The sequence below is a fragment of the Tupaia chinensis genome, unplaced genomic scaffold, assembly GCF_000334495.1.
Source record: "Tupaia chinensis unplaced genomic scaffold, TupChi_1.0 Scaffold000638_1, whole genome shotgun sequence".
In the NCBI taxonomy this organism is placed as follows: Eukaryota; Metazoa; Chordata; class Mammalia; order Scandentia; family Tupaiidae; genus Tupaia; species Tupaia belangeri.
Genome location: NW_006160159.1, coordinates 263,624 through 274,445, shown reverse-complemented (window position 1 = coordinate 274,445; position 10,822 = coordinate 263,624). Strand labels below are relative to the sequence as shown.

The following is a 10,822-nucleotide window of genomic DNA, read 5'->3' as shown; positions in this document are numbered from 1 at the left end:
TACATGGTAAGTATATTATCAGCTATGACTATAACAATTAACATAGGCTATTGTGATGTATTAATATATTCTCACAGAAATACTTATTTTTCAAAACATCCTAAAACACAAAATACACCAAGTTAGAGATAAATAAAACTCTAATTTCTTAGTTTATCATTTGTAACATTTCTTTAGAAGCAAATTTCACTCATTTAAGACCAGTCTTTAAATCACATGGGAAAATGGTTTCTAGTTTTTTCTACCAAATTAAGCCGTACTTTATCCCTTTACCATTCATGTTACTTTCTGATTTTAATTGTGTGGGCATTTATATTCCTGAAACATAAATATATTGAACCTTCTGCTTGTGAGGCAATTTAAGGTAGATAAGGATCATTCCAGTGCAGAAACAAAGTAAATTATAAAATGTATCATCTTATCTAAATCATGCTGAATTTAAGAAGGTATATTTTAAGAATTGCAGAGAACATGTGCCCTATCTCCAGAGAGAGACGGAGAAAAGGAGGAGGATAAAAACATATCCTGAAAGGGAATGCTCACACTGCAACCCTTTCTTCTGTGTTTCTCCATCCTGCTGGGATTTCGGGCATACATGCACAGGTTCACAACATATTTTTCAAGCCCCAAGGGTTGGGATTTGAACCATGGTTGGCCATGTGGGATCTGGCTCCCTTATCTACTAGGCTACAGGGCTGGTTGACTGAAGATTTTACTTTTCTTAAGTTTTTGTCCTGGAAAAATCAATGTTAGATTCTTAAATAAAGAAATAATTCACAGAAAATATATGTGTTTTGGAGGGAATGACAAAAGGAAGGATGAAAACTTTGGGAAACACAAATTGCACAACAGCTATTGTAAAAATCAGTTGAGGCAAGTAAAAATTTCCAAATTTTAGGTAGTAAAAATCCTAAATCTACAAAACAAACAAACAAACAAAAAAACACAAAAACACCCAAGCAGAAGGCATTTATACCGTGCTCACATAAAACAATATACCTACCATTCTGTGGGAAAGCGTAAATGTTAGTTGAGAGTAACTATTTAATTTAAAAGGATTGGAAATGTGCTAAAAATATTCCCCCTTCTGACCCCACTGCCAATGTAACTGTTACCAATACAGGATACTATGTGTCTTTGAAGGCAATAGTTTTGCTCACAATTTTCTCTGGATAACAATCATTTTAATGTGTCAAGATAGCTATCTCAATATGTTACAAAATCATTTGAAAATAGATGTTAGGCTTCACAATTTTTACAGTAGCAAACTGCCAAGTACTTTCAAATGAGGAAGAGAAACATTATTTATTTCTAATATATTGTTTTAACCAACAGTAACTGAAGCATCAAGGTTCATTAACCAATAGCTGGTTTTCTACCAATTCAGTGAAAATAATTTGAAGTTTCTTTGATACTTTGTTGTGTTATACTGCATATCGGCTTTTTCAAATAACTAAAAGAGACATGCTAAAATAAATCCAGGATAATGGTAAATAAAGCAATTTGTTTCACAGTTCACTTAGATGGTGGAAACTCATCCTAGAAGGCATTCTAAAAACTCATCAAAAATAAGCATATCTGAGCTTGGTAATTTCAATGTAACATTTTCATTTTAATAGATTTTTATTAAATTCATAAAAGTTAATGGACTAGGGATTAAGTCATTATGAACTCTGTCCCAATTGTCTGTTATTAATAGCATCACAATAGTGATGCCATTGTTAAATACTTTATTTCTAAATGCCTTTTTTTCATTTGATGAGATTTTTCATCTCTGACTTCCCACTCCAACAATCTTTCCAGTTGATTGTGAGTGCTACTTGATTTTTAGGACCAAAGTTGTCACTAATTTCAAATGTGTTTGTGTGTGTTTGTGTGTGTGTGTGTGTGTGTGTATTCTAGTATGAACAATCTATTTTCAAATGTGAGATTTTATTGTGTCTTTCTAAATCAGAAAGACATTACTTACTAATTGCACCATTAAGACTGTTGGTACCCAACATAAAGAAATGACTAAAAAAATCGCTTTAAAATGAGAATCAAAATTAATCTTCTCAAATTGATTTTTAGTTTTCTTTTCCCTTACAAAGCAATACAATTTAAAAGTCAGTTTTAATTTAATATGAAGTTAAAATTTAATTTTGAATTCAAGGTGTCCTCCACTTTGTAAAAGCACATGTTACTTATTAGTCATAGGTAGCAACTCATACACCATCAGCACGAGGGTTCTCTTTCTCTTACCCTTCTTTCCTGGGACACACATGGATTGCTGATAGATTTTTTTTTAATAAAGTATACCAATTTAGTCACTCATCCTTTTTTTAACCTCATATATGTATATATGTGTGTGTGTGTATATATACATACATGAGCATGCATATATATATATATATGCATGCTCATGTATGTATATATACACACACACACATATATTTAATTTGGTCACTCATCTCTTTACATAACAACCTCCAAAGATATGATCTGATAAATTATGCTATTTGTGTTACCCAAAATTTAATTTTTAAACTATGCCTTTGCAGAAATAATATTTTTAAAAGTTTGGACTGAATGGGTTAAGAAAAGAGGCTTATTATTCTAAAGTGATTTGTAGTTTGATTATCTACAGCATCACTGCTACTTAAACATAAACAGCTTATTTGCTCATGAATGGGAATTTTTTGCTGAGTTTGACAGAAACATCTATTTTAATGGTTTAAATGCATCTATCTATCTATATATATATAGTTATATATATATATAGTTATATATATAGTTATATATGTATGTATTTTAAAGCTTAATTTGATGTAATATATCATCTAGCAGACACACATTTGGAAGTTTAATGCAGTTGGGAAACCTGATTTGGATGCCCACATGTATTTTCTTCCACATAAGAACTCAAAGAATGAGCCTGAAGGGACCTTACTTAACTCTAGAATTTGAGAGTTCAAGTCCTCTTGGCAGGCTTAACTTTGCCCTTCTGGGGAGAGGCATTATAATAGCATCTTTTATTTTGGAATCACATAACACTGTGTGACATACTATTTGTCAAATAATAAATTAGGAACCACATTTGTAGTATAATCTTAACTGTGCTTATAGGGCTTTTGTATTAGTCTATAGTATGTCCTGAAGCTAAATTTGATTACTGTTCCTCCAGCAAGATGTTTAAACTAAGTTGAATTATTTAGAGTTGAACTTGTGGCTTAAATGGCACTCTCCTGTGTAATGTAAATAGAGTAGCCCCAGTGGTGTGCGACTTTATGCATGGAAGAAAGGATAACATCTGATTAGTTGGTACCCAAAGGTTTAATGTATCTTTTTCTGGGAAATCCCTGATGCATTAAAAAAATATTTTTATTGTCATATTGATAGTAGTTATTATCTAAAACAAGCATATAAATATTAAACTGAAAATAACTTTTTGCATTTTTAGTCCATATACAATTTGGAAATCTTTACCCCTTGACTTTAAAAGAAAGCATTTTAGATGAGAGAAAAAAATTAAAGGTATAACTATGTGTGCTATTAGTATAATATAGAATGAACCCATAATGCAGAAAAAGTAGTAGATTAAAGCATAGCTTTAAAAATAATGTATACAATTTTATGACTAGTAGAGTGGAGCTCCGGTTCTGCTTCTCCCTGCAAAGCTGCTGTCTGGTGATGAGGAAGTCATGGCTCTCTGAGTCACCAGAAACACGAAAATTAATGCTGAAAATAAGGTGAAAATCTGCATGGCAGGTGCAAAGCGTGTGCTTTTGGCCATTGCTGCAGCCTGCAAGCCCGGTCTGAGGCCAAGGACAGTGCTTGGAGACATTGGAAACAAAGTCGGTGAACAGGCCAAAATGCCTCTAAAAAAGGAAGCAAAAACTTCAGCTACTGGAAAAGTTACTGCTAACAAACTTCCAAAGACCCTGAAAAGGGTGCTTGAGCCTGTGCCTGCTCCTGAGCCTGTCGGAGCCGGAGCTAGACCTGGAGCCAGAGACTGTTAAAGAAAATTCTTCTCCTGAACCTATTTTGGTTGATACTTCTTCTCCAAGCCCAATGGAAACATCTGGATGTGCTCCTGCAGAAGAATATCTGTGTCAGGCTTTCTCTGATGTAATTCTTGCGGTGAATAATGTGGACGCAGAAGATGGAGCTGACCCAAACCTTTGCGGTGAATGTGTAAAAGATGTCTATGCTTATTTAAGACAGCTCGAGGAAGAGCAAGCAGTCAGACCAAAATACCTCTTGGGTCGGGAAGTCACTGGAAACATTGAAGCCATCCTAATTGACTGGCTAGTACAGGTTCAGATGAAATTCAGGTTGCTGCAGGAGACCATGTACATGACTGTTTCTATTATTGATCGATTCATGCAGAATAATTGTGTGCCAAGAAGATGCTGCAGCTGGTTGGTGTCACTGCCATATTTATTGCAAGCAAATTCGAGGAGATGTACCCCCCAGAAATTGGTGACTTTGCTTTTGTGACTAACAATACTTACACTAAGCATCAAATCAGACAGATGGAAATGAAGATTCTAAGAGCTTTGAACTTTGGTCTGGGTCATCCTCAACCCCTGCACTTTCTTCAGCGAGCATTTAAAGTTGGGGAGGTCAATGTTGGACAACATACTCCAGCCAAGTACCTGATGGAATTAACTATGCTCGACTACGATATGGTGCACTTTCCTCCTTCTCAAATTGCAGCAGGAGCTTTTTGCTTAGCCCTGAAAATTCTTGATAATGGTGAATGGACACCAACTCTCCAGCATTACCTGTCTTATACTGAGGAATCACTTCTTCCTGTTATGCAGCACCTAGCTAAGAATATAGTCATGGTGAATCGTGGGTTTACAAAGCACACGACCATCAAGAATAAGTATGCGACATCAAAGCATGCTAAGATCAGCACTCTAGCACAGATGAATTCTGCACTAGTTCAAGATTTAGCCAAGGCCGTGGCAAAGGTGTAACTTGTAAACTTGAGTCAGAGTATTATACCTGCAAATAAAATTGGCACCATGTGCCATCTGTACATACTACGTTACATTTACTTTTAATAAAGTTTATGACCCATTAAAAAAAATGTATGACTAGTAGATACATGATGAATGCTTAATGGAAAGTTAGAAATGGCAAGATGATCACACAAAATTCAGAGACCCTATCCTTCGTGATTTATTCCCAGGTTGTTTTATTAAAAGAGATCTTATTCTGGATCCATCAGTTCTAAAATTTCGTAACTTACTTTTGCCATTAGAAGTGTCATTTGAAAAATAAGAAATGTGGTATTACCTGTCGAAGATATTTTGTAGTTTTATCAACTGTACTAGGGAAAAATGTTCATCTGTTGAAATTTTGTAAGCCAAATAATAATGTGATTGAATGTATAAAAGAAAATGAAATGAAAAAAAGAAAAAAAGAAAAATATTTGTTCCTACAAAAATTACTTATAAAATTTTAATTGAAATGATGGAAATTAGAAAGAAAATTTTCTGCTATTTTGCCCTTTCTTATCTTCTACTACTTAAATAGAAAATCAGAAGGATTCTAAATAATTAAGGGGTAGGTTATGTAGGAATACAGTCATGTTACTTAAAGACAGAAATATGTTCTGAGAAATGTGTTGCTAGCTGAAGTTGTCATTATGTGAACATCTCAGAGTACTTACACAAACCTACTGAATCGATTACAACTCCTCCAGGTTATATGACTTGGCCTATTGCTCCAAGACAACAAAACTACACAGGATATTACTGCACTGAAATTGTAGGCAATTATAATATAATGGGAAATATGTATCTAGGCATATATAAGCTAGAAAAACTATAGTTTAAAATGTGACAAGGCTGGCCCCATAGCATTAGGTTAGGGGATTCAGATTCCACCTGACCAACGGTGATTGAATCCCAACCTAGGCCAGGAGTATGTGCATCCCTGCCCCTAAACCCAGCAGGATGGAGAAATGGAGAGGAAGGCATTGCAGCATGACCATCCCCCAAGAGGGGTACATTCTGTTTCCCTCTTTGTCTCTCTCTAGAGAGCATACATGCTCTCTAGCAAAAAAGATGTTTGAGGCTGTTGCCAGCACATATGTGATATGACCATCATTTCTCCATTTTTTTAATAGAAAAGACACATTCTAAAATGACCATAAAGTATAGCATAGTGAAGACATAAACTAGTAACAGTTATTTGTTATCAAGTACTGTGTATTGTCTATAAATTTAGGTGCTATAATCTCTATGATTGGCAACACAGTAAGTTTGTTTAAAACACCAGCATCATAAACACATGAGTAATGCATTGTGATATGATGTTAAAACAATTACAATGTTATTCAACAGTAGAAAATTTTCAGCTTTATTGTTATCTTATAGGATCACTGTTTTATATGCAGTCTCTCATCAACAAAAACATTGTTACACAGCACAACACTATATTCTAATACACCTGTGTAAGATGAAACTGACAATTTAAGAAATGTTTTTCTATACGTAAAAAACATATTCTATAGTACAGATTTAACTAAGACAGCTAATTCATAACTGATACATGCCCATTGCAATAACTCAAAATGTTTTATATACAATTTATACAATGACAACAAAACTAAAGGTAATAAACCAGACTAAAAGTTACTAAATATATTTAGAAACTTTAAAAACTTGACAAAATAATTCACATGTTTAAGAGAGAAAGACAGTGCCAATATAAATGTATAACCCTTTTAGGAATTGTTTTTCATGATAGAGCACTTGTATGAGAGAGAAGAGACACTTTCTCAACAGGATTTTGTCAGGCCAGAAATCAATGTCTGCAGCCTTCCAGCTCATCAAGATCTTAGACACGTCTGCATACAACCAATGTGTTTACAGACCAATAAGTGTGTATCATGCCTTAATTTTTTGAGATTTTCTTTATATTCTAACACTTAAAATCAAACACACACTTTTATCTATACTAAAATATGCACATCCCCAAACAGAAAATTCAGTCTCTATATACAGCATCCCGAAATTATGTGTTTAAATGGGTACCCGTGAGCATGTCTGCTGTAAAACAAATCACTACACACTTAACAGCTTAAAACAGTAGAATAACACTCATTTTCCTTGAGGGTTGGGAATTAGGTTGTAAGTTTAGTTGGGTTATCTGTTTGCTCTCTTACCAGACTGCAAGTAAGGTGTCAGTCAGGCTGTGTTTCCATCTGAAGAGTCAACTGAAGAATAAACAACTTCCGAAGTCACTCAGATTATTGACAGAATTCACTTTCTTGTAGCTGTGGCATTAAGACTTCCAGTTTTTTTTTCTGGCTGTCAGTTTTATTCTGTTTTCGGCTGTTAGAGGCACTGCTAGTTCCCTGGCGTGTGGACTTCTCCACAGGTCATTCATCACATGGTGGGTTTCTTCTTTAGACAGATAGCAAGTCAGAGCAAGCTAATATATATTATCAATATTATAGACTGTACTATTCATGATACTATGCAAATTCAAATATAAGCTCAGATATTTTAACTAGTTAGACTTTCAAGGATTAGGCGTAAAATACTGAATATGTGTCATACTTTTATTGCATCTCCTGTCGATTGTAATTTACATTTTAAAGGTGTTCTGTTAGATATGCATAGGTTCATGAGAATTGTGTCCTTATTCTAGATTATATATTTGACAAATATTCTCTTTTTATCGTTTACTACTTTATTGGTGAATTCAAATTTGTCTATTTTTTAAGAATTATTATTTTTTAAATTATTTATTTAATTTATTTATTTTAATTTAACCAGAAAGAGACAGAGTGAGAGAGAGGGAGAGAGTGAGTGAGAGAAAATGAGAAAGCAAACCTCCAGGTCTAGGACTTGGGTCGCGGTAAGCCATGTGGGAGAGTCCAGCACCCTTCACCACTATGTCACCTGCCAGCCATATTTGTCTATGATTAATAAAAGATATCTGTTGGCTTTTTCCTTTCCTTTCCTTTTCTTTTCTTTTTTCCTTCCTAGACATCAATCCCAGATACTCAATTTCACCAGGTCTTGTAATGAATACAAGGAAATGAAATTTAAAATTCTTTGTCAGGTATTTCTATGTGGCATGTCTGACTTCAATCAGTTATAATATGGAGAAAAAATATTACTAAAGCAGAATTTATTATTTACTCTTGGTGCAATATGTTACAATAATATATTTTCTTGATATTGACTATTCTTTTCCTCTTTTACATTATCTACAGTTATGGTAAAGTGATCACATATTAAATTAGATAGGACTCTTTAGATGCAAGAAATAGAGAACAATTTGATTTTATGTAAATAAGAAGAGAATATAATAATAATAATACTGTCTCCCTCCTGTAGATCAAGGGTGATAATGCAGCTGGATCACTAAACAAGTGGAAACGAAACCTAGAAAGACATCAAAGACTCAATCAAGGGTGTTGCTTTTTCTGATCCTGTTTATGTTTTTCTACTGGATATTAGTTCACGTTATATATACCCTTCTTCACATGGCAAACCATGAATAGTAAATAAATAAATAAAAAGTCTACATTTTTAGATTAAAGCATATGGCAGAACTTCAATTCCTGTTCAGTAAATTCTAGGTTGTTAAAGAAGAGGATCTGATGGGAACCAGCAGTTAGCGTAATGGCTATGTCGCTGGACTCCCACGCAGTCGACCATGGTTCACGTCTTGGACCTGGTTGCTTAAAAATCACGCCAGGCGCGTGTGCGTGTGTGCCCAAGATCCCTAGAGAAGAATGGAGGAGAAGGGATTGCGGCGTGACCATCTCCCCTGGGAGGTGATTTCTCGCTTTCTGTCTCTATGTCTCTCTCTGTCTGTCTGGCGAGCGCATGTGCCCTATAGCGAAAACCTCTCCAAAAAAAAAAAAAAAAAAGAAGAGGATCTGATTAGTCTGGCTCACTTATTGTGAAATCAATCAAAGCTCAAATTTTAATGAATCTTGGTAAATCTTTTCCATTAAAACTCTTATATTTCATTAACTTCTTAGAATCTACACATTTATGCACTTTTTTTTAATTTTAAGAATGAAAACAAGTTTATTAGGTGCAGAACAAACTACTCCATGGATGGAAGAGCCCTGTGAGGAGATGGGTGAACAGTTTCATTTCTGTAGATGAAGGAAAGGGAGAATTATTACTTGAAAGAAAAATAGAAAGGCTACCCAATACGTAGAGCATTGCTAAATACATGAAGATTCATAAAATTATTCTAATACCTGTCTATGCTACATTGTTCCAAATATTTGAAAATTTGTTTTCTTCTATCTTCTTTCTTTCTTTCTTTCTTTCTTTATTTGGAGAGGTTTTTGCTATAGGGTACATGCACTCGCCAGAAAGACAGAAACAAGAGAGACAGAAAGCGAGAAATCACCTCCCCCTCCCAGGGACGATGACCACTCTGCAATCCTTTCTCCTCCATTCTGCCCTCGGAATCTTGGGCATGCACATATATGCGCCAGGCATGAGTTTAAACCACCGGGTCCAGGACTCGAACCGCAGTTGACTACAGCTGGCCCCCCTCTTCCTTACTGAGGACACCTTGCTTATTGTATTTGGGGGAGGGGGAACTGATATAAAGAAAAACCACTCCTGATGTCCAGGAGCTGAGGAGTATTATGATCTCATCCTTGGCGTTGACATGAACTGGTATGTCATTCACAGTAGGTGTTAAGGTTTTTCTGTTGAACATAGTAGCATCTGACAAGGCCACTCTGTGACCATGATGGATCAAGACAAAAAAGAAAAGGAAAAAAGAAAAAAAAAAGCAACTTCAAAATCGTGTCTGAACAATAAAAAATATAGACGTCTAAAACCCAACATGACCAGTTACAGCTTCATCCTGGTGAAATGAAATGACTGGCAGTTCTCTACTAATAACATCTTTTAAATCTATATTTTTTTCTGCCCTCAGAACAATTCCTTAAAAAAAAAATTAAACTATAAAAATTACTTAAATTTTCTCACAGAATCTCATTTAGTTAAAGCACCACTTCCATACCCTACCCGCTGAAAATCATCTAAAACAAATGTAAAATTTTTATAAGCCTTTTTAACTTAGCTTTTCCATGGAAAACACATTTCCTTGACATAAAGGTTAGCAAATACAATTGCAGGTAGGTTTTTGATGGTATTTGGACTGAGGACATTTACAAGAGAGTTCCTTAGTTAAATACTCTTTCTAATAACAAAGGCCATAATATTATGTCAGAAGAGACTGATTTTGCATTAGATTAGAATTAAACTGACTTTTCCCATTGACTGTTAGTATTTCTGAATTTCCCTTGTTTCCTTTTCCTTTTCTTTCAGTGTTTTCCTGTCCTTTTTTCCCTCCCTCTTTTTCTTCCCTCTTTTCTTACTCTTCTTCCTCTTTCTTTCCTACTATCCCTACATGTTTACCTGCATTTCTTTTCTTTCTTTCTTTTTTTTTTTTAAAGGATTTTGCTAGAGGGTAAATGCATTTACCAGAGAGACAGAAAGTTAAGTAACCCCCCTAGGGTGGATGACCACACCACTGTCCCTTCTCCTCCTTCATTCTCCTCTGGGAAACTTGGGCACTCACATCACACGCTGGCATGCGTTTTGAGGCACCAGGTCCATGACTCAAATTGTAGTCGACTCTGTGAGAGCCCAACCACATAATCATTAGGCCACCTACTGTTCCCATTTCTTCATTTATTTCTTGTTTACCTTTCTCTCTATTTCTTTCCTTTTTCTTTTTTGAGCATGTTTCAACTTGATGGGGTATATATTTTCTTTTTTCAGTTTTATTGAGAAATACAATAGGCAAAAATAAGCTACATATATTTAAATTG

At 34.8% G+C, this 10,822-nt stretch overlaps 1 pseudogene; it reads left to right on the top strand.

Moving 5' to 3' along the window:
- Positions 1-3,680: 3,680 nt before the first annotated feature.
- LOC102478246 (G2/mitotic-specific cyclin-B1 pseudogene) lies at positions 3,681-5,019 on the top strand (annotated as a pseudogene).
- Positions 5,020-10,822: the final 5,803 nt, after the last annotated feature.